This window comes from Taeniopygia guttata, chromosome 30, assembly GCF_048771995.1.
Source record: "Taeniopygia guttata chromosome 30, bTaeGut7.mat, whole genome shotgun sequence".
Taxonomy (NCBI): domain Eukaryota; kingdom Metazoa; phylum Chordata; class Aves; order Passeriformes; family Estrildidae; genus Taeniopygia; species Taeniopygia guttata.
Genome location: NC_133055.1, coordinates 6,263,325 through 6,283,927, shown reverse-complemented (window position 1 = coordinate 6,283,927; position 20,603 = coordinate 6,263,325). Strand labels below are relative to the sequence as shown.

The 20,603-nt window shown below is 59.0% G+C and overlaps 1 pseudogene; it reads left to right on the top strand.

Moving 5' to 3' along the window:
- Positions 1-20,603, top strand: part of LOC140680996 (uncharacterized) — a 608,239-nt pseudogene that overhangs the window by 511,363 nt on the left and 76,273 nt on the right.

The window sequence follows — 20,603 nt, the reverse complement described above, 5'->3', positions numbered from 1 at the left end:
CTGAGAGCGAAGAGGGGGAGGAAGAAGCGCGCAGTTTGTTTTCAGGAGCTGCACTCACCCCTCCACATTCCGGTTCCTGGGCTGCTGAGATGCCTTAAGGAGCTGGGACAGAGGCCAGACGGAGCCAAGAGGAATAAAGTGGATATTTATTGAAGTGCCTTCAAAGGCCACACCCCGGCAGTGCCGGAGCCATGGTCGGGGCTCTGCCCAGATGGCTCCGAGATGGAAGCAAAAGAGGGCTTGGCCATGAGAGCTCACATTTTTATAAGTGTTAGTCCATTTGCATACAGGATTTAACATCCCAATTAATAGCTTCAAATTATGAACTTTTATCCTCCTTGCTTGCTTGCTTGCCTGCCCTATGCTTTTCCTGTTGTTTGTGCTTTGGCCTGAAGTTTGAAGAGATTGTCCTTGACTCTCCAGCTAGAACAGGATTGTTTTATCTTCACCACCCTGTGAAAAGATCCCAGGAACACTTAATCTAAAGCTAGAAGCTGCACACCGAAACGGAACAGAAAAACTTAAACCTGAGGTATCAGTTGTCTGCCAACAGACGGTGGGACAGAGCTCTCCTTTGCTTTTAGTTAGTTTTTAGCTCACTGAGGCAGAGAAGTTCCCTGGGCTGTGGTTTTTCTTTTTCTTTGGAGCTGTTTAAACCTGCTCTGGACTGAACACCAGAAGAGCACCAGCAGCTCACACCTGTGGCCCACCGGGCTGGGCCTGGGCCATGGAGGGTCTGATCAGAGCCTGAGTGAGCTGAGCTGCAGCCCACGGAGGGACTTTCTGAGTTTGTCATCTCTTTTGGAGCAACAACAGGTTTTATTGTTTAATATTGTTCATGTTTTGTGCTGGTGAATGCTTTGCCTGTTAAATAAGCAGGTTTTTTCTACTTTTCTCCAAGGAAATCTTTTCCTGAACTGGTTGGGGGAGAGACCACTTGAATCTGCTTTCTAGAAAATCCCCTTTGGGGGTTTTCTCCCAGATCTGCCTTAAACCAGGACAGGATGATGGGGAGGGGGTGACCCCCAAATGCCTGGACCGGGGGGAGGCTGGAGAGGGGGACCCTTGTACTGCAAAACCCCCCAGCATCCCTAAGCAGGACCCTGGAGAAGGGGGATCCCCAGGACCCTCGAGGATCCCCAGCAGCCCTGAGACGGGGGACACCAGAACCCCAGAGAAATGAGACTGGAAATGGGACACTTCTGGTGGCTTTTTTTTATTAACTGTGATTTTTGGAGGTTTTTATGGACACCAGGAGACTTCTGGAGATGGATTTGTGCAGGAGGAATCCCCAACCCAAGGTGTTCACACCTTGTTTTTCCCCACACCAGGATTTCCCACTCCCAAACTTTGGCTGCATGGAGGAGGAGGCTGCGAGGAAGATGGCCCAGGACACCCAGGCAGGTGAGGAGGAAGTCAGTGCCCCTTTCCCCCTCTCTCCTGCTCCATCTCCCAGCCCAGCACAGCCCCTGGCCGCAGGACAGCCCCGCTGCCGGTGCCCTCCTGCCGGGGACGCACTGGGGGGATCTCCTTGCCCTTCCCTGTGGCACGGAGGCAAATCCCATCCTCTCCTTGTCCTTCCTACCCCAGAGCAGGAGCTGAGGATGGAGAGCAGGGAGGACAAATCCCCGCGGCAGAACATCGTGGAAGAGGTCGTTTTGAGTGGCTCCATGGCAGAGGAATCCAACAGGGAGGAAAAGCCCCAGAGATCCCACAGGAGGAGGGGCTGCACCCGCAGATCACGGGGATCTGAGGAGGAAAGACCCACCCTGTGCCGGGGAGGTGGGCAGAGTTTCAGCCAGGGATCAGAGCTGGTGGTCTGTGAGCAGCCTCATGACAGGGAGAGGCCCTACGAGTGCTCGGAGTGTGGGAAGAGCTTCAGGAAGAATTTCAACCTGATCTGCCACCAGAGGATCCACACTGGGGAACGGCCTTACGAGTGTGGGGAATGTGGGAACAGCTTCAGCCACAGGTCTGACCTGACTGTCCACAAGAGGATCCACACCGGGGAGAGGCCCTACGAGTGTCCTGAGTGTGGGAAGAGGTTTCACACCAGCTCCCATCTCCTTGTACATCAGCGGATTCACAGACAGGAGAGGCCCTTCCGCTGCCCCAACTGCGGGATGGGCTTCAAGCACAACTCCACCCTCGTCACCCACCGGCGCATCCACACTGGGGAGAGGCCCTACGAGTGTGGGGAGTGTGGGATGAGCTTCAGGCAGAGATTCAGCCTGATCCGCCACCAGAGGATCCACACCAGGGAACAGCCCTATGAGTGTGGGGAATGTGGGAAGAGCTTCAGCCAGAGGTCCCACCTGATCATCCACCAGAGGATCCACACTGGGGAGAGGCCCTACAAGTGTCCCCGGTGTGGGAAGAGCTTCTCCAGGAGCTCTCACTTGACCCGACACCAACAGAAGCACCGGTAAGGGAAGCCCTGTGAGTGCCCCGACTGCAGGAAGACCTTCGTGCGCTGCTCCAATTCCATCCCCCATAGGAGGACCCATGTTGGGCAGAGCCCTGGTGACCCACATTCCAAGTGATCCCTGCTGAGAAGACACCTGTAAGGTGGTTTCCACATTCTCCTAGTTTCCCATAGGCACCTGGATGAACACAGAGGCAGGAACATCCATAAGGACACTGATCTAAACCAGAAATTCATTGGGAGAAAGTGATTTGTTGACTTTACACCCCCAAAAATATCACCTGCTGTGTCAAGTTATTCTGGTGGCAGATCAAGCAGCGCTGCATGATCTTGGAGGTCGTTTCCATCTAAATAATTTCCTTCTTTACCCAGTCTAAACAACCAAAACTGGAGTGAAAATAAAGAAGTTAAACTAAGATATCTTAACCTGCACCATTTACCAGGGTTTGGGGGTGAATGTGGATTTGGTTCATTGGAATATTTTGGAGGATTTGGGTGCTCCGAGGCTATCAAAGCCAGGCGACATGTCCACAATCACAGATGTGCTGGCAGAATGTGTCCACCTGAGCTCACCAGTTTTCTAAGAATTGTGTCTGTCCCAGTCCCTGGCCTGCGTCTCCCCATTTGGGATGTTCTCCCAAAGTGCCCAAATCGCTGCTGAAGTTCCCGAGCTGATCCTGGCTATAAATGTTCCTGCCCACCGACCTCTCCTGGTCAGTGCCATGGGAGGTGGAAGTTTAGGGGCTCCTGGAGGGACTGGAAAGGGCTTCTGTTAATCTTGTGGGCATTTGTGGTGCTGGGAGGAGGCATGGAGGGGTCTGTGAGGGAGGTTTGGGTCACTGACAGAGCTGTGTGGCTTGCAGAGAATTTGGGCAGGTCTTAGAGGAGATGGAAAGGGGATTTGGTGGTTCTTGGGGACTTTCATCTTGCAGGGAGTAGTTGGGGAGTCCTGGCTGGGAGCTGTGGGGTGGTTTGAGGAGTCTGAGAGTGGCTGTGGGGCTGGGAGGGGGTATTTGGGTAGTCATGATCCCCCAGAACCCCAAAGCAGCCACCAGACCTCACCCGCCAAGATGCTGCTGGAGGTTGGTGGCTCCATGTTGGGGTTCATCCTCCTGGCTCTGTAGGAGAAGGTGAGGGAGGGGTCCCCGGGGGCTGTGTTTGATCCCCCCCCCCATCCTGGTTTCACCCCCTTGTCCCCCCGCAGAGGGCTCCTGCCCCAGCTCCTGCTCCCCCAGAGGGAATTTGGGGAGGGGGCAGAGGGGGTGCGCAGGGCCCGCCGGGGGATGACCCCGGCCCAGTCCCTTTGTTCAGCACCAAGCTGGGCTCGGGGCTGCAGGAGGAAGAGGCCGGTGGGAAGCAGATCCTGGAGCTGGGACAGTGCTTGGGGTCAGGGCAAGGTCCTGCCCTGCACACCTGGCTCAGGTGTGACCCTGCCCCAGCAAGGGAGCGGCACATTCCCATTCTCTTGGATCAGGGCTGGGAGCAGCACTTGGAGCAGGGACATGGAAATCCTGGAGTGACTGGGAGCACACTGAGGGGGGGAATTATTCCCCCCCTCCCCCCCTTCTCAGGCCGCCCTGCCAGATGAGAAATGCTCGCTGGGCCTGGGCCTTGGCCAGCAGCCCCTGGGCTCAGCTCCTCTGGAGCTCATCACAAACCCTGTCTGCTCCAGGCACTGCTGCTGCCCAACCAGCTCCTGGCTGCTTTAGGAGCAGCCCTGGGAACTGTTTGTGTTCCCTCAGTGGCACAACATCCCTGTTCTCACCCTGCCAAAGAAAGCTGCTGATGCCAAGTGCGGCCAGGATGAAACATGGCTGGGACTGAAGCCCCTCTCTTGGGGCCCTACAAACAGCGCTCCAAAAGGAGCCCTTGGAGCTCTCCTGGGCCAGTGACTCCCTCTGAGTGGGGCCTCTCCGAGCCAGGAACTCTCCTGTTTGCTGCACTCGGGGGATCCTGAACAACGAGGGAGCCTGGGCCGATCCCCCCACTCCTCTAGGCTCAACCCTTCCCCACAGGGAGCATTTCCCTGTCCTCAGGGGAATTTCTCGCAGGTGCCCTGCACTGACTCTCTGTGTCTGTGTGCACACAGGAGTGCCTGTGCTGGGGAAATGTGGCAGAAATGCTGCTCTCTGAGGGCTCTGAGTGACTTGGGTAGCTGAGCCAGTCAGGCCTGTAAGTAAGGTTAAATCAAATGGTCTAAGTGACACTGTGGTCCCCTTGATTCCATGAGGCCCTGCCATGCTCTAATGGCCCCTTGGTTCCAGTGGGTCCCAAAGTGTCAGAACAGTCTCCATTGTTCCATGAGGCCCCACAAAGTCACTGTGGTCCCCTTGGTGCCACAGGGCCCCACAGTGTAACAATGGACTCTTGGTTCCATGAGGTGCCACGCTGTGTCCCAATGGTTCATGGTTCCATGAGGCCGCACAGTTTAACAATGGTCCCTTGGCTCCATGAGGCCTTGCTGTGTCACAATGGACTTAGGGTTCCATGAGCTTTCCTACTGCCATAAACAGTCTCCCTGGTTCCACAGTGTCACCATGGTCCCTTTGTTCCATGAGGTTCCATGGCAGAACCTTGGTTCCATGGCCACCTTGGTTCTGTGTGACCTTGCAGTGTCACAATGGACCTGTGGTTCCATGAGGCCTTGCTGTGTCACAATGGCCCCTTGGTTCCAAGAGGTTTCTCAGGGTCACAATGATCTCCTTGGATCCGTGGTATCAGAAATCACAAAGGCAAATGCATCTTGCCAAGAGCTGAAACACAGCAGACAGGGAAGATGTGAAAAGTGAGTGTGTAAAGGCCTTTTAATTCACAGCTCCCACTGAGAGCTTTGGGGCTCACAGATGGACAGAGATGGTTCTGCTCACCCCTCTGTCCAAAGCAGGGGTAACACACGCTGCTGCAGGTGCTTGGGTTGGTCTCTGCAGGTCCAGGTGGATGCCAAACCTGCTCTTCACAGCCTTCTCCCTTCCCCTGCCCCTCTGCCAAGTGCAGTGGGCCTCAAGGACTGAAAGGAGCACAGAGAGCCGAAGGGGGACACTTGCACCTGCCTCACTGGGAGCTCCCTGGGAAGCACTTTCCTTGAGAAGCAAGCCCCTGTCCTCCAAAGGCATTACCCCAAATGTGCAGCTTTTCTGCTCAACACCAACATACCCTTAGGAAACGCTGGCAAGGCTGAAGGACTTCATGTCCTCTCAGGACAGGCACTCCAGCTCTAGCTCCTATTCCCCCAAGTGCCTTTCCAGGTGGAGGCTCAGACGTGCAGCCCCAGGCCCTCTACAAACATAAGCTGCTCAGTGCCTCTTCACCTGCCTCAACTCCTGCCTGCGCCCACGGCACCAAGACCAGGCTGTTCCCAGCCAGAGCCCAGAGCCCTGCTCCCGCAGGACGCTCTTGCCAGCACCTTCCAGGCCTCTCTGCTGTGCACACAGCGCTTTTCATGCCCGCTCCCAACAGGCTCTGGAAGGCAGAGCACAGCCTGGCTGCCTCTGCCACCAGCACAGCCCAAACACAGGCGGAGGAAGAAGCAGCAGGGGCTGTTTTGTGGCCATGCCCAAGAGAGACTGGAAGGGTGCCCTCCCTCTGCTCTCACTTGCTTGGCTTTCTGACTGGCTCTGAGCCTGGGGCTGCCATTCCTCACTTGTGGGCACCAGAACCACAGCCGGGATCCCGGCACTGCCTGACAGCGCTCCGGGCACTGGCAGGGTCACGCGTCCAAGTCTCGGGCACCGCGCTGCTGCTTCCTTTGCCCTCAGGCACACCCAAAGCTCCCTGCTAAGCCTGGATGGTCGCTGGTTCTGCCCTCTCCCTGATCCTGTGCAGGGATGGAGCACTGCTGAGCTGTCAGGAAGCTATTCCTGAAAACTTCCAGCATTCCAAGCTCCTTTGCCCTCCGTGGAAGCTTGCCATGGAATCCCTCACAGCTGCCTTCAGAGCATACTCAGCTTGGCTCTTCCAAATTCCAGGGGCTCCAGGCTGCACAGCAAGATCTGCAACTCCACAGGGTTGTGGAACTGCACCTTCAGCACAGGCACCTTTCCAGCCTGATCTGCCCTCGTTCCTCTGTGTGTGTGCACAGAACACGGCGTGGAAGAGAACAGCAGCAGGGGCCTGTGTGTCCCAGGGCCCGGGATTTGTGCCGCTTCAGCTCCACAGAGATGCAGGTAAGGGGGAGAAACCAAACTGATTATTAATGGAAGGGAAAGGGAAGGGATGAGATGGGAGCCAAAAAAAGGGAATGGGCAGCGTTTGAGGGCTGGAGGGAGGAGCTGTCAACAGGGAGGGGGAAGGCAGCAGCTATGGGAGCTTGCAGCAGGCACAGCTGTGGCCAGCATCAGGTGTGCCTGGAGCTCCAGTGACATTGAGTCCTGCTGCTCTCTTCACTGTCTCCTGGTACTCTGCTTGGGAGCCTGGTTCTCTGAATCCAGCAGATGACCTTAGTTCTGCATCTTTGTCCAAAAATTGCCTGAATTTCCAGGTTAGTGGAGGATGGGCTGTCATCTTCGCTTATGGCTTGAAGGGCTGGAAGACAGATAAACTACCACAGTCAGAGCACAGGGGCTGTGTGACATCACAGAGATAACAGTGTGACATCACAGAGGGCTGTGTGACATCACAGGTCCTGTGTGACATCACAGAGATCTGTGTGACATCACAGAGAGCTGTGTGACATCACAGAACCTGTGTGACATCACAGAGAGCTGTGTGATGTCACAGAGATGTCAGTGTGACATCAGAGAGATGTCTGTGTGACATCAAAAAAAGTTGTGTGACCTCATAGGGTCAGTGTGACATCACCGAGGGTTGTGTGACATCACAGAGGTGTCTGTGTGATATCACAAGAAGGTGTGTGACCTCACAGGGTCAGTGTGACATCACAGGAGTTTGTGTGTCATCACAGAGATGTCAGTGTGACATCACAGAGAGCTGTGTGATGTCACAGAGAGCTGTGTGACATCACAGCGGTGTCCATCTGACATCACAAAGATGTCTGTGTGACATCACAAGAAGCTGTGTGACCTCACAGGCTTAGTGTGACATCACAGAGATGTCGATGTAACATCACAAAGAACTGTGTGACATCACAGAGATGTCCGTGTGACATCACAGAGATTGCTGTGTTACATCACAGAGAGCTGTGTGACATCACAGAGATAACAGTGTGACATCACAGAGAGCTGTGTTACATCACAGAGATGTCCGTGTGACATCACAGAGGGCTGTATGATCTTGCACCTTCTGGAAGATGGAGTATCGCCCACTCTGTATTGCCCGGAGCACATGCAATGTTTGAAGTGCCAGCTCTGACATGGCACTACTGACATCCTCTGTCGGGCATTCAAGGGCTGCAAGAGAGAGGAACAGAGCCACGGTCAGATCCCGACTCTGCGGGGAGCCGAGGGGAGCCCCCCCTGCCAGGGCCATCCCAGCCGGCTCTTGCCATGGCCGGGAGGGATCAGGGACCAAGGGGATCAGCCCGAAGCTGCTGGCCACGCATCCCCCACGTGTCCCTGAAATCTCTGTGTGCTCTACCTAGGAGAGCAGAGCTCTCCGCAGCCGGGGCAGGGCTTGCAGCTCGCCCCGGCAGCCCCCGCTGGCAGCCCGCTGCCCTGTCTCACCATTGCAGATCAGCTGGAGCTTTTCCTGCTGTCCCCTCAAGCTCCTCCCGGCCATCCCTGGGAACACAGAGCCTGTCAGGCCCAGCGGCACAGCTCCCTGCCAGCGGCGCTGCCAGCCCTGTGCCCACACGCCCTCCTGGCCCGGCTCGTGGCTCACCCATGAACCTGACGGCGCCTCTCGCAGGGGCTCCTGTGGGCTCTGCAGGTAGGGCAGGGCCCGGCGCAGGTGCTCGGCCACGCTGCTGCTGTCCTCTGCCAGCTGCAGAGAGCGGCAGGAGGGAAGGGTTGGCCCCGCAGCCCCGCCGGGCCGGGGCTCCATGGGCACCCGGCTCGGGCCGCAGGAGCCTGGAGCAGAGCCCGCGCGGCCTCGGGCTGCAGCAGCGGGCAGGGGCACAGCTGCCAGCCCGCACACCGAGCACCGCGCTCAGGGGGCTTCTCCAGGCTGGGGCTGCGGCTTCCCGGCCCTCCTTACCAGGCACTCGGTGAACTTCCACAGCTTCTGGTTCTTCACCAGCTTTTCAAGATCCCTCCTCTTCAGGAACTCGGCCGCACAAAGCAGCGTTTCCTGAGAAGCCTGGAGAGCAGCAGAGACGCGGAGATGGCCCCACAGCCCAGGGCGCAGGACCCCATCCCTGTGCCAGGGCCTGGAGGAGGCTGCAGCCTGCGAGGTGCCAGGGCAGGAGGCAGCCCAGCCCCTGCCAGGGGAACAGCAGCAGCTGCCGAGTCCTCACCTCTGCCACTCGCTGGTTCTCATCATGGCGGTGGAAGGAGAGTGGCAGCAGGCTCTGGTGCACGTGTGCCTTCAGAGCCTCTTTTTCTTTTTCCCGTGGAAAAGTCATCAATGTTCAGAAGAGCAGTATGGAGAGCAGCTGCACTTGGCTATTGTCCTGTATGAAGGGAAGAAAAAGAGACCTCAGCATTGGCTGCACGGGGCTCAGCTTGGTGCAGGCCTGCAAATCCACAGGGCACAAAGTGTCTGGGCAGCAGCCAGTGGCCGTGGCTGGGGGCAGTGAGCCTTGCGTGGTCAAGGAGTGGCAGGAGCGCCTCAACCAGCTGCAGTGTGATGGGGCTGGGTATCAGCATGTCCTTGTCCAAGATGATAAAGTTGAGGAGCATGACTGTCATGCTAACTGTCTCTCCATCCACATCCCACAGGAGCTCCACAAGACTTTCAGTCAGGCTCCACATTTTTTCTCTCTGTGAGGAACACAAGTTTGTGAAATGCCATCCTGCTGCTGCAGGGCCTAGAGGCCAAAGGGTTGTTCCAAAGCACTTGGGCAGCTGAAGCGGGAGGCAGGAGAGCTGGGAGCAGCTGGCCCAGCGCCCAAAGCCCAGCCAAGCCCAAGCGACTGCATTCCTGAGCGCAGCCTCTGCCCCTGCCCCTTCTCACCATGGAGGGATCATTGATGAGCTCGAGAAGGGCCCTGAGCACCAGGTGACGCCTCTCCTTGCACTCGCTCCTCAGGTGCCTTGACAAGATTTGCAGGACTCTGTCAGCACCGCGTTCACTCAATTCCAGGCACTCGAGGACCTGAAAGGCACAGGGCAGTGACAGGGGACCGGTCGGCAGGAGCCCAGAACCGCACAGGGCCGGGCCCAGGCAGCAGCACAGGGCGCGGGCTCCGTCCCAGGCACTGCGGCCAAGAGAGGGCAGAGAGCCGGGAGGCAGCTGAGCGAGGCAGCGCTGGCCTTCAGGCTCAGCTCCACAAGGAACGCCAGGGAGGGCAGCTCCCAGCGTGGCTCCTGTGTGCTGAGCAGCCGGAGCAGGTAGCGAGCGATCCGAGAGCACAGGGGGATGGAGACACAGGACATCTCCCTGGCAGGAGACAAAGTAACCAAGACTGTGGGCCAGGGGGACAAACCTCTCCCAGGACTGACTCACAGAGGTCTGGTCTTTCCCCAGCATCCTGCAAGGGCCCCTGGGCTATTTGGGAGGCGGCTCCTTGTGGGTACCCTCCTCTCCCAGCCTTTTCCAGTCTGCTTTGCTGTCCCTCGGTGACAAGCCCCTTTGGCCAATGACCACAGGGACTGTGTGGGGCACCCCAGGCACAGAGCACAAATGTCAGAGGCAGCAGTGTGAAGGGGGTCTCACCTGGCCAGCAGACCCACGGCATAGTTGTGGGTGTCAGCACACAGCAGCGTGTCCCAGCCACACTTGCGTTCCATTGCCACCACCACATCCTTGTGCTGCATTTGGCAGAGCAGGGCCTTCAGGGTCTGCTCTGCAAACCTGAGTGCAGAGCAAAGCCCAGGTCACACTGGGAGCACTGGCTCCTGCCCAGGGATGTGGCAAGGACAGGAGGACTGGGATGGAGCACCTGCTGGGGCTGGTGGCAAGGCCGTATTGCTGCTGACATCCCTTCCAGAAGGTATCGACCTCCTCTGGCACATCCAGAGTGCTGAAGAGCACTTGGAAGAGCAGATGGACAAACAGGCGGGGGAAATACACGGTGACTACATGTGGCACACAGGGCAGCTGGAGGATCTTCCACATCACCACAGTTGCCTGCAAAGGACAAAGCCCCTCGAGACAGCGCTCAGTGCCGAGGTGTCCGTGTGGCAGGGCCCGAGCACGGGAGGGAGAAGCCCGGAGAGAGGACGGGGGAGCACCGGGCCTGGTGGCCCTGAAGCTGTCCCAAGGCCAGGTTTCAGCCCAGCGCCTGAGGCAGGGAGACGCTGTGGGGGAGGGAGGAAGGAGAGCTGCTGGAGAGGTGGCCTTGGGGCCAGCAAAGGCAGAAACTCACAGCCAGGGCAAGGACAGCCGTGTGGTCCCCATCGGAGGTGCACGTGCTGTGCTCTGGCCAGCTCCCCAGCACATCGAGGAGTACGAGCATGGCCGGCTCTGCAGTCCTGGGCGAGCACATGATGCTCTTCCACATGGCCAAAGCAGCTCTGTGGGGTCAGAGCTCTGTCTCAGAGGAGTCTGGGACACAGCAGCGTGGCCTGGGTGGCAGCGGGGAGCTGAGCTGCTCTGCCAGCCCTGCCTCTGCCCACTGCCCCTCACTGGCAGCACGCAGGCAGCCCAGCCCTGTGGGGATTGGCCCCTGAGGGGCAGGGGGGAAGCATGGCAGCACGCTGGGGGGCTGGCAGGGGCCAGGGCTGGCAAAGGGAGCAGCCAGAGGGCCCTGGAATTCTCTGTTTGTCAGACACCTGGGACAGGCTGTACAGGGTGAAGGGCTGCTGAGCCTTGTGGACACGTGGGCCCCGTACCTGTCACACACTGGGGCCACACGCAGGAGAGCCATCACCACCTCAGAGGGCTGTGCCTCTGTCAGATCCAGAAGGGGCCTGTACAGATTGTACTCAGGAAACTCATTGGCCACGAGGATGTACCTCACCATGGCCGGCACCTGGAGAAGGCAGGGGAGACTTGGAAAGCTGCCAGAGGAAGGAATGTGCCCAGCTGCCCTAGAGAAGTGCTTCCCTTGCCACCACACTGCCATGGCCTCAAAGGCTTCCAGGGAACAACAGGTGTGGCTTGGGAGGCCACGCAATTGCTGGGAGGATCAAACCCTGGCCACAGGCTGCTCACTTGCTTTGGGCTGGAAGGACCCTCCTGCACAAGCATATCCAGCAGGGCAGCACAGGTCTTGGGCTCTGACCACAGTGCCCGTGACGCTGCTCTCTTCCTCCCGAATCCTCTTCATGAATTTGCAAACCATCTGTAGCAGAAGGGCAAGAAGCCCAGGATGTTGCATGGAGTGCTCCGAGCACAGTGCTGGGCTGAGCAGTGCCAGCAGGCCCAGCCCAGGTGGGGATGGCTGCAGGTACCTGCGCTGTTCTGCGGAAGCGGCCACGGGTGCGTTCCTGCTCTCGTGTGCGCTGCACGGCTGCACCTGGCAAAGAGCGAGCGCAGCCCGAGCTGAGGGGCTGCGGGAGAGGCCGGAGAACACAGCCCAGCCCTGCGCTGCCCAGGCAGGGACAGCCCCGCGCCGCCCCAGGGCATGGAGCATGGCTGTGGGGTGTCTGCCCGGCCCCTATTCCATCCTGTCCATGGGCATGGCCCCAGGGGATGGGATGGGATGGGATGGGATGGGATGGGATGGGATGGGATGGGATGGGATGGGATGGGATGGGATGGGATGGGATGGGATGGGATGGGATGGGATGGGATGGGATGGGATGGGATGGGATGGGATGGGATGGGATGGGGCCAAGCTGGCTGCAGGCACCAGCCCTGTGGCCCAGCTCTGCCACTCACCCTTCTGTGGTAGCTGGAACTGCTCCACCTCTTCAGGCTGCTGTGCTGGGGCAGCTCCAGGGCCTTCTTTCTCCTCCTTCCCCCAAGCCAGCTTGGGCACGCTCGCAGGTCTGTGCTCTACGTCACTGCCTGGATTCATGGCTACTTGCAGGAGAAGGTGGCTCGGAAAAGGTCCAAGTCAGCAAGTGCTGCAGTCGTGCCTTGAGGGCACCTGCAAGAGTGAAGTCTGGGCAAGGCTACAGGACAGCAAGTCCTGCACTCTGGTCTTGGGGGCTCCAGCCACAAGGACAGGAGACTCCTGTCAAGGACGGTGCAAAGCAAATGCCACGGTCTGACCTCGAGGGCAGCTGCAGAAGAGATGCCTCGGGAAGGCCAGAGGTCACCAAGTGCTCTGGTCTGGCCATGAGGTCACCTGCAGGAGTAATACCTCGGGAAAGCTCTGGGTCAGCAAGGAACAAGTGGCTGTGCGAGGGCTCCTCACAGCACCGCTCTCTCCATCCTGTCTTGTCGCGTGCACAGAGCACTGTGGAGTGGCTTTGTCACTGCCAACACCTATGCCACAGCATGTCACAAAGGGCCCTTGGATACCTTGTCCCGTTCCATGCCACGGTGACCATGCTGCACCGTGTCACAAAGGGCCCTTGGATACCCTGTCCCGTTCCATTCCACGGTGACCATGCTGCACTGTGTCACAAAGGGCCCTTGGATACCCTGTCCCGTTCCATTCCACGGTGACCACGCTGCACCTTGTCACAAAGGGCCCTTGGATACCCTGTCCCGTTCCATTCCACGGTGACCATGCTGCACCGTGTCACAAAAAGCCCTTGGATACCCTGTCCCGTTCCATACCACGGTGACCATGCTGCACCGTGTCACAAAGGGCCCTTGCACGCTCTGCCTGGAGTGTTGGCTCTGGGTCGAGGGGCAGGCTCAGCATTGCCTGTCTGCAGGCTTCATTGGTGTTCTGCAGGACGATTTGCTTCACCATGCCGTGCCTCAATCCCTCCTCTGGAACCTGTGCTTCAGCTGCCCTGTATAACCTGTCTATGAAACTAACGAAAGATTCCTGTGTCTCCTGCTTGAGAGAAAAACAGTTAACAACAGGACCACTGGGTCTTAACTTAAAAAATGCTTTTTCTGCCGCCTTGGTTGTTGCTGCCAATGCCCCCCTTGGAATCTTTTCCGCCTGTGTTGTTGCCACGTCCCACTCCCCCATCCCGCACAAATGATCAATGGTTAACATGCCTCCATCGGTGTCAGAGGAGGTCTCGGCTTTTGCCCAAAGCTGGGGTAATGCATCTCGTACCGCCCGCCTCCATGCGGATTCCCATACCAAAATCTCAGCTTGAGTAAGCAAGCACAAAAACAGAGCGCGCATGTCAGCAGGGACGTACTCATTGGAGGAAACTGTGACTTTTAACAGCCCCCTAAAGTATTCACTTTCCCAGCCAAACTCCTTTTGGGCTTTGCAAACATCCCTAATCACAGCCTGTGGGATAGGGGCCCACTGTGCCAGGGGTCTGCCCCTCTGCCGCGGCATGTAGGTGACCGGTGCAGCAGAAAAGGCAAGCGGGGATTGCGGCAGGTCATGGCTTCCCCCCTCCCCCCCACTTCCTCCCGCACCCCCCCCCCTCGGGAATCGAGGCATGGGAACCAGAGGGCGGGTCGTGGGAACCGAGGGAGGACGCAGGACCAGGGCTAGGGGGTGTGGCTGGTGTTATATCACCCCTAGAAGCGGGGTCGGAGGGAGGACTGCTGAATGATTCATTAGGGGAGGTGCCAGAAGGGGGTGGAGGGGAGGAGTGGGTGGAGAAGTCTCGGGAGTGGGAGGGGTTGGCTGTAGGGTGAAAGGGGTTGTTGGGAGACAAAGCACGGAGGGAGGGGGATGGGCATGCCATGCGGTCCCCTCTATCTTGTGCCCTGGGGCAGGGAAGGGGATTCTTTTGGGAAAGGTCAGGGAAAGGTTGTGGAGAGGGATCTGGGCTTTTAAAACTCACAACTTTACTACTATGGAGCAGGACTGTACAAAGAGAGCAACTTTGGGGAGGGGAAGGGTGCAGGGCGATGCCAGCATTGTCCTGTGATGGAACCTGGGGGTTGACAGAGAGGCCAGAATCTGCCTGCGGCTGGTTTTGCCGGGATGCCTGTCTGAGAATCCCCGGGCTAGGGAGAGAGGGATAGGAGAGGGAGTTTGGGGGATTTGGGGGGATTCGCCCTGGGGTGGCTCTGGCTTCCCTTCACAGTTATTTTTAACAATATTTCTCAATTGGATTGCCAGATGGATGAAAATTGAGAGGGACTGGTTGTCCTTTTGAGCAATTTCTTTTTCAACTCGGTCCCAGAATTGAATTTGGTACAAATTTGCCTGCGAGATGTCCTGGAAGGACTGCCAAAGCCACTGGGCAAAACGCTTAACGTCTGACTTTTTACATCTCTTTCCTCCCCCAACTAAAATTCCTAGGATTTGAACGTAAATTCTCTCGTGCGACACAGACAATTTTGCACCCATTATGTCGATGTTAAAGTGTGTCGCGAACCTCGCGGCTGGTAAAATAACAAAAGAAAAAAAAAACCTCTATCGGAAAGCTAGGTAGCCTGCCCTTACACACTCCCTGCAGCGGGAGAAAAAATGTGGGATCTTATCACCCCCTTGTTGGAGAAAGAGAAATCCACCTCAAAAGGAGAAGGCTGTACCCAGCCCAGGGGACCCCGGTAACTCACCACGGGTCCAGCGACGTCCAAAGGCGAAACGAAAAGTCCAGCTGTGAAGTTTTCGCCGTGGGGGGACCGAACTTCAGCGGTGCAAGCCAAAGCTGCAGGTCCAAGCCCTCTGGAAGCCCTGGCTCCTTAAAACGGAACCGCAGCTTGCGAGGGTGTTGTAACGTCCACGAGGTAAATCCACCAGCCTCTTGGGGCTCAGCAGTCCTCAGTCCGTGGCCTGGAGCTCCCAAGCCCCACATTGGGCGCCACAACTGCCGTAGTGCTCTCTTTTCCCCCCTTTGTCCCAGCTAGCTCTGTGGCGGAAGGGGAGCGCGGGCAGTCTCCGTCTTTTCCGGCGAGCCCTCGCGGGCGTCGGCTGGTGCTACGTGGGTCTGGGAGCAGAGGCGTGTCCCGCGGCGAATAAAGGGAGAGAGACTTTTCTCTCACAGGCAGAATTCCAGTTTATTGCAGCAAAAACCGAAAAGACCGTGGCGTGCTGCGCTTGAGTTTGTTTGTGCCGCCTTGCCAGGCAGGGGTGGGGCGGCGTGCTCCGGAGCTGGCCGCGAGCCAGGGGAGGCGGCGCGCGGGGCTGCGGTGCGGTGACCGACTCACGCGGGTGCCGTGGCGGGAGCGGCAGCCGCGGTCGCGGAGTGAAGCAGCCGCAGCAGGGTCGTCCGGAGCGGCGGCGGCGGCCGCAGCAGCAGCACGCAGTGGCCGGGCGAGAGAAAAGCCCGGGGCGTCCCCAGCCCGCAGGTTAAGTACCGAACAGGGGAAACCCGGGGCAGCCAATGGGGTAACGCCACGGGGGGTCTGAGGGCAGTGGGGTGCAGGGGTACATCCAATGGGGAATGGACAGGTGGAGGGTCCCAGGGCGTCTGCCGACCCCGCCGCGTGACTGACAGATGGCCTGAGATGTAAACACAATGACTCTGCACTTTCCCGGGAAGGCAAACCGCGGGGACAGATGGGAAAACCCGGGGGGTCGCTACAGAGCGCGGGGGGGGGGTACATGGAACGAAATTATACATAATAAAACATATAATAACACAATTCCACACCTGAGGGACACCTGAGGGACACCTGAGTGACACCTGGCACACCTGAGTGACACCTGGCACACCTGGGCACAGGTACATCACACCTGAGTAACACCTGAGTGACACCTGAGTGACCCCTGGGCACAGGTAATGTTACACCTGGGGACGGATGTCACACCTGGACACAGGTGATGTCACACCTGGGTGGGTGCAGCGAGACAGAGCCACCTGTGCAAGGACACGGTGATGTCACGTGTATGACATCATAGCACCTGGGGAATGAGACAGCTGGGGAGGGGGGGAACATCACAACATCACAGCTGCTGAGGTGACACACAGAGCAGGAGCCCCAAGGAACACCTGGATCCCCCCAAATTACACCTGGGACACCCCCAAAACCACCTGGAAATGCCTCAGGGACACCTGGATCAACCCTGGGACATCTGAACTTCCCTCAAAAACACCTGGATCCCCCCAAAAACTACCTGGGCCTACCCAAAACCCACCTGGTCCCACCCAGGATCTCCTGGACCGACCCAGGGACAGCTGGACCCACCCCCCAAACTCATTGGGACCCCACTGAAACTCACCTGGATCCCCCTCTAAATCCACCTGGGACCCCCAAAATGCACAAGGACTCCCCCAAAACCCACTTGGACCCACCCAGGAACACCTGGGATCCCCCAAACTCATTTGGACCACCCCAAAGCCCACCTGGAGCCCCCCAAAATCACAGGTGTGGTCCTGCTCCCCCACTCCCCTGGGTTTGAATTTTTGGGTCGATTTGTGGCGATTTTTGGTTTCCATTGATAAAAATCTATCCGGGGGCGGGGCCAAGGCTAATTTGGGGTGGGGCTTCAGGAGGGGGCGGGGCCAGAACCCGGAGCTGGAACTGGGAGGGGCGGGGCCTGAGGGGCAGGGCGCTCGGTGGGCGTGTCCAGCAGCAAGGGGCGGGGCCAAAACACGGGGCGGGGTCTAAAGAGGGCGTGGTCAGTGTCTGGGGGTTCATCCTGCCGCTCCCACCCCCCCAAATTCCCCCGGACCCTCCCTCACCGCCCCTCCTCCACTCATGGGACACACCCCGAAACCTCCCCAGCCCCTCCCCCCTCGGCCCCCCCGAACTGTTTTCACCTGGCAACCCCCAAATCTTTGGGAATTCTCACCTGGGACCCCCTAAAGCTCCCCTGCACCCCTCCAAAATCTCCTCAGGACCACACAAACCTCACCTGGAACCCTCTAAACCTCACCTGGAACCCCCCAAACCTCACCTGAGATCTCCAAACCTTTCCTGGGATCCCTAGACCTCACCTGGGCAGCTGGGAAACCCCAAATCACCGAGAATTCTCATCTGGGATGCCCCAAACCTCACCTGGGACCCCCCCAAAGCCTCACCTGGGACCCCCCAAACCTCACATGGGACTCCCCAAGCCACACCTGGGACCCCCTCAAAGCTCATCTAGGACCCCCCCAAAATCTCCTCAGGACCCCCCAAAAACGGCCAAAGGTGGGGCAGGGCCAGGGCGATGACGTCACCTCTTCCTGTTTCCCCTCTCCGGCCGCGCCGCGTTCCCGCGTGTCCCCAACTGTCCCCGGCCGTGTCCCCTCCCCGGAGTGTCCCCAGAGGCCATGGAGCCCCGTGAGGTGCGACAATCCTGGCAGGGGGGCGGGAGGGGACAGGGGGGACACGGCGGGGAGTGGGCAGAGGGGTGGCAGAGGGTACAGGGGAACACGGGGGTGGCAGACGGGTGGAGGGGACTGAGGGTGGTAGGAGGGAACGGGGGGGGAACAGTGGGAGACGAGAGGGTGACAAAAGGGACAGAGGGGACAGCAGAGCCCTCCAGGGAGGGGACAAACGGGACCACAGGAGGGCACAGGGGCCACTGTAGAAGGCCACAACTGCCACCAGGCCCCTGACACCTCCCCTGTCCCATCCCCAGCTGTCCTCCTACCAGGTGCTGGAGGCGAAGGTGGCTGTGGTGGCCACACTGGGTGAGCTGGTGGCCAGCCTGAGAGAACTGATGGCCACCGTGGCCAGGCCGCACAGGGACGTGCTGCTGGCCGTGTCCCCAGAGTTCCTGCGGGTGGCTGTGGGGACCTTGATCTTTCACCTCCAGGACGCCCTGCGCTACTACCGTGTCCCCTCCCTGGGCCACCGCCCTGTCCCCTCCCTGGGCTGGACCCTGGCCAACCTCGGGGACACCCCAGGGACCACCTGGACCTGTGTGAGAGCCCTGGCCAGCGCCAGGCGTGTGCTGGACAGGCTCATGGACAGCTGGGCCCGGCTGGCCAAGGCGGCCACCGAGCTCCGCGACGCCTGCAGGGATGCGGCCACGGGGAGGGGACAGCGGCTGGAGCTGCACCTGGGGCTGCTGGGGGACTTGGTGGCCGCGTGTGACAAAGCCACCGCCTTCCCCCGGGAGCTGCAGTGCAGGCTCGGGGACATCGAGGCTGCCCTGGAGGGGACAATGGAGGTGTCCCCTGATTTCTGTGCGGCCTTGGTGGCCACAGCAGCCGAGGCTGAGCAGCTGTGGGAGGCCAGTACCTGCCTGGCCATGCGTCACCTGCTGGGGACACTTGGGGACATCAACACCCTCTTCTTCTGTCCCTCTCCTGGCCACGGTGGTTGTGCAGTGGCCGAGCGGTGCCAAAGAGCCATGGAGGACATCCCGAGGGTGCTGTGCACAGAGCAACATCACCACTGGGCCGTCATCAAGCCGGTGTCACCTCGGCAGAGACTCGGGGACATTCTGAGGGCACTTTGGGAGTACTTGGGGACACTTTGGGAAGGTGTGTGGCAATGCTGGTGGGGGCGGGGGGGTGAACGAGCCTCCCCTCAGTGCCTTGCAGGAGACCTGGCTGTGATTTTGGGGTCGGGGGGGTCCCCAGGCAGCCCCCACTGCTGAGCACTGACCCTGCCCCGGGGGGCGCCGGGACCCCCCAAAAACCACACCCGCACCACCTTCAGTGCCCCCGAACCCCCCTAGAGCACTGACCCCCCCTCACCGGGCACTGGGACGAGTGGAGACCCCCTCTTGGCTTTCTGGGGGTCGAGATGACTCCGAGATTGTGAAAAGTCCTTTTCTCCCAGCCCGCGCGGGCAGAGAAGGAGTCGAGATGCGGAGCTTTGCTTCTCAGGGCTGTTTATTTTCCCTTTTCTCTAACAGCTTTGTCTGCTCTGCTGAGCTCTGTCTAGCAGGTCGGTCTGTGGCAGTCTCCCTGCCCTCAGGGCGCTGTTTGCCTTCTACACTAAATACCTGTACTGTGTTTACAATAACGTGCCAATATCTATCGTTTATGTTGGACAGTGTGTCTCTACCTTCAACCAACAGAAAAGTGTCACCATCACAGCAAGACATGGAGGGCAAAAAGGAGAAGAAGGTCAGGACACACCCAGATCCCTCCACCTTGTCCCATTGAACCCCGTATTTTAAAATGTTAAAATTCTACTTTTCCACCCTGTGTTAATTCACCTACCACGCTACTCAAACCCTTGTGCCTTGTAATTCCCCATACAAAGTTGGCAATTTTCTCCAGGGGCTAAAACCACAGCCACCGGTGTTCTTGACACTATGCCAAGGTCTCCGAGGCCCCTGCCAGGGTCTCGAGCCATCCAGGGCAGCCAGAGGGATGTCCTGGATTCTGACACCCCCCAATTACCGAGCAGTGAGAGCCCCCCGGGGCACTGCCCCCCCTCACCAAGCACCGGGATAGGGACTGGACCCCCCTCGAACCCTGGGAACCCCACAAGCACCGGGAACCCCCAGGCAGTGCCACCCCCGTGCACCGGGACAGGGACCGGGCCCCCCTCGTGCACCGACCCCCCTGAGCACTGGGCCCGAACCCCCTTTGTGCCCCCCATCCATGACGGAGGTTCCATCCTGTCCCCTTTGACCCCCCAGAGCCGTGGGACCCCCAGGAACAGTGCAGGGACTGTGGGGGACCCCAAGGGCTGGGGGGGCACGGGGGGTTCACCAGCACTAGGGGAGTCCCTTAGGGTTTGGTCCTTCCCCCCCCCCCGTTATTTCCCAAGGCCCACTATTATCATCAGGGTCCCCCCCAATTTACTGGGACCCCCCCCATTCACTGCTTCCCCCCTTCCCTGACCCCCCGAAGCGTTGGGACCCCCCGAGCTATAAGCCCCCCGCAGTGCACCAGGACCCCCACTCACCTCCCATCCCCCATCCATGGGAACCCCCCCAAATCACAGCAGCACAGGAGAAGAAGCCAACACCTTCCCCACACCCAGCATGGATCACCAGGACTACAGATCAGCAGGGCTCTGCCCAACGGGGGTCACTGGGGATCATCAAGCCCGGATCCTCCCATGGGGCATGGAGCTGGAGCAGCGCACCAAGCTCTTCCCTCACTCTCTTCCCTCACTCCAAGCTCTTCCCCCACTCTCTTCCCTCACTCCAAGCTCTTCTCTCACTCGGGGCACTCACAGGGCTTCCCTTAGTGGTGCCTCCGTTGGTGCTGGGTCAAGGCTGAGCTCTGTGAGAAGCTCTTCCCACACTGCCCACACTCGTAGGGCCTCTCCCCTGTGTGGATGCGCTGGTGTGTTCTCAGGTCTGCTCTCCGCCCAAAGCACTTCCCACATTCCAAGCACTCATAGGGCCGTTCCC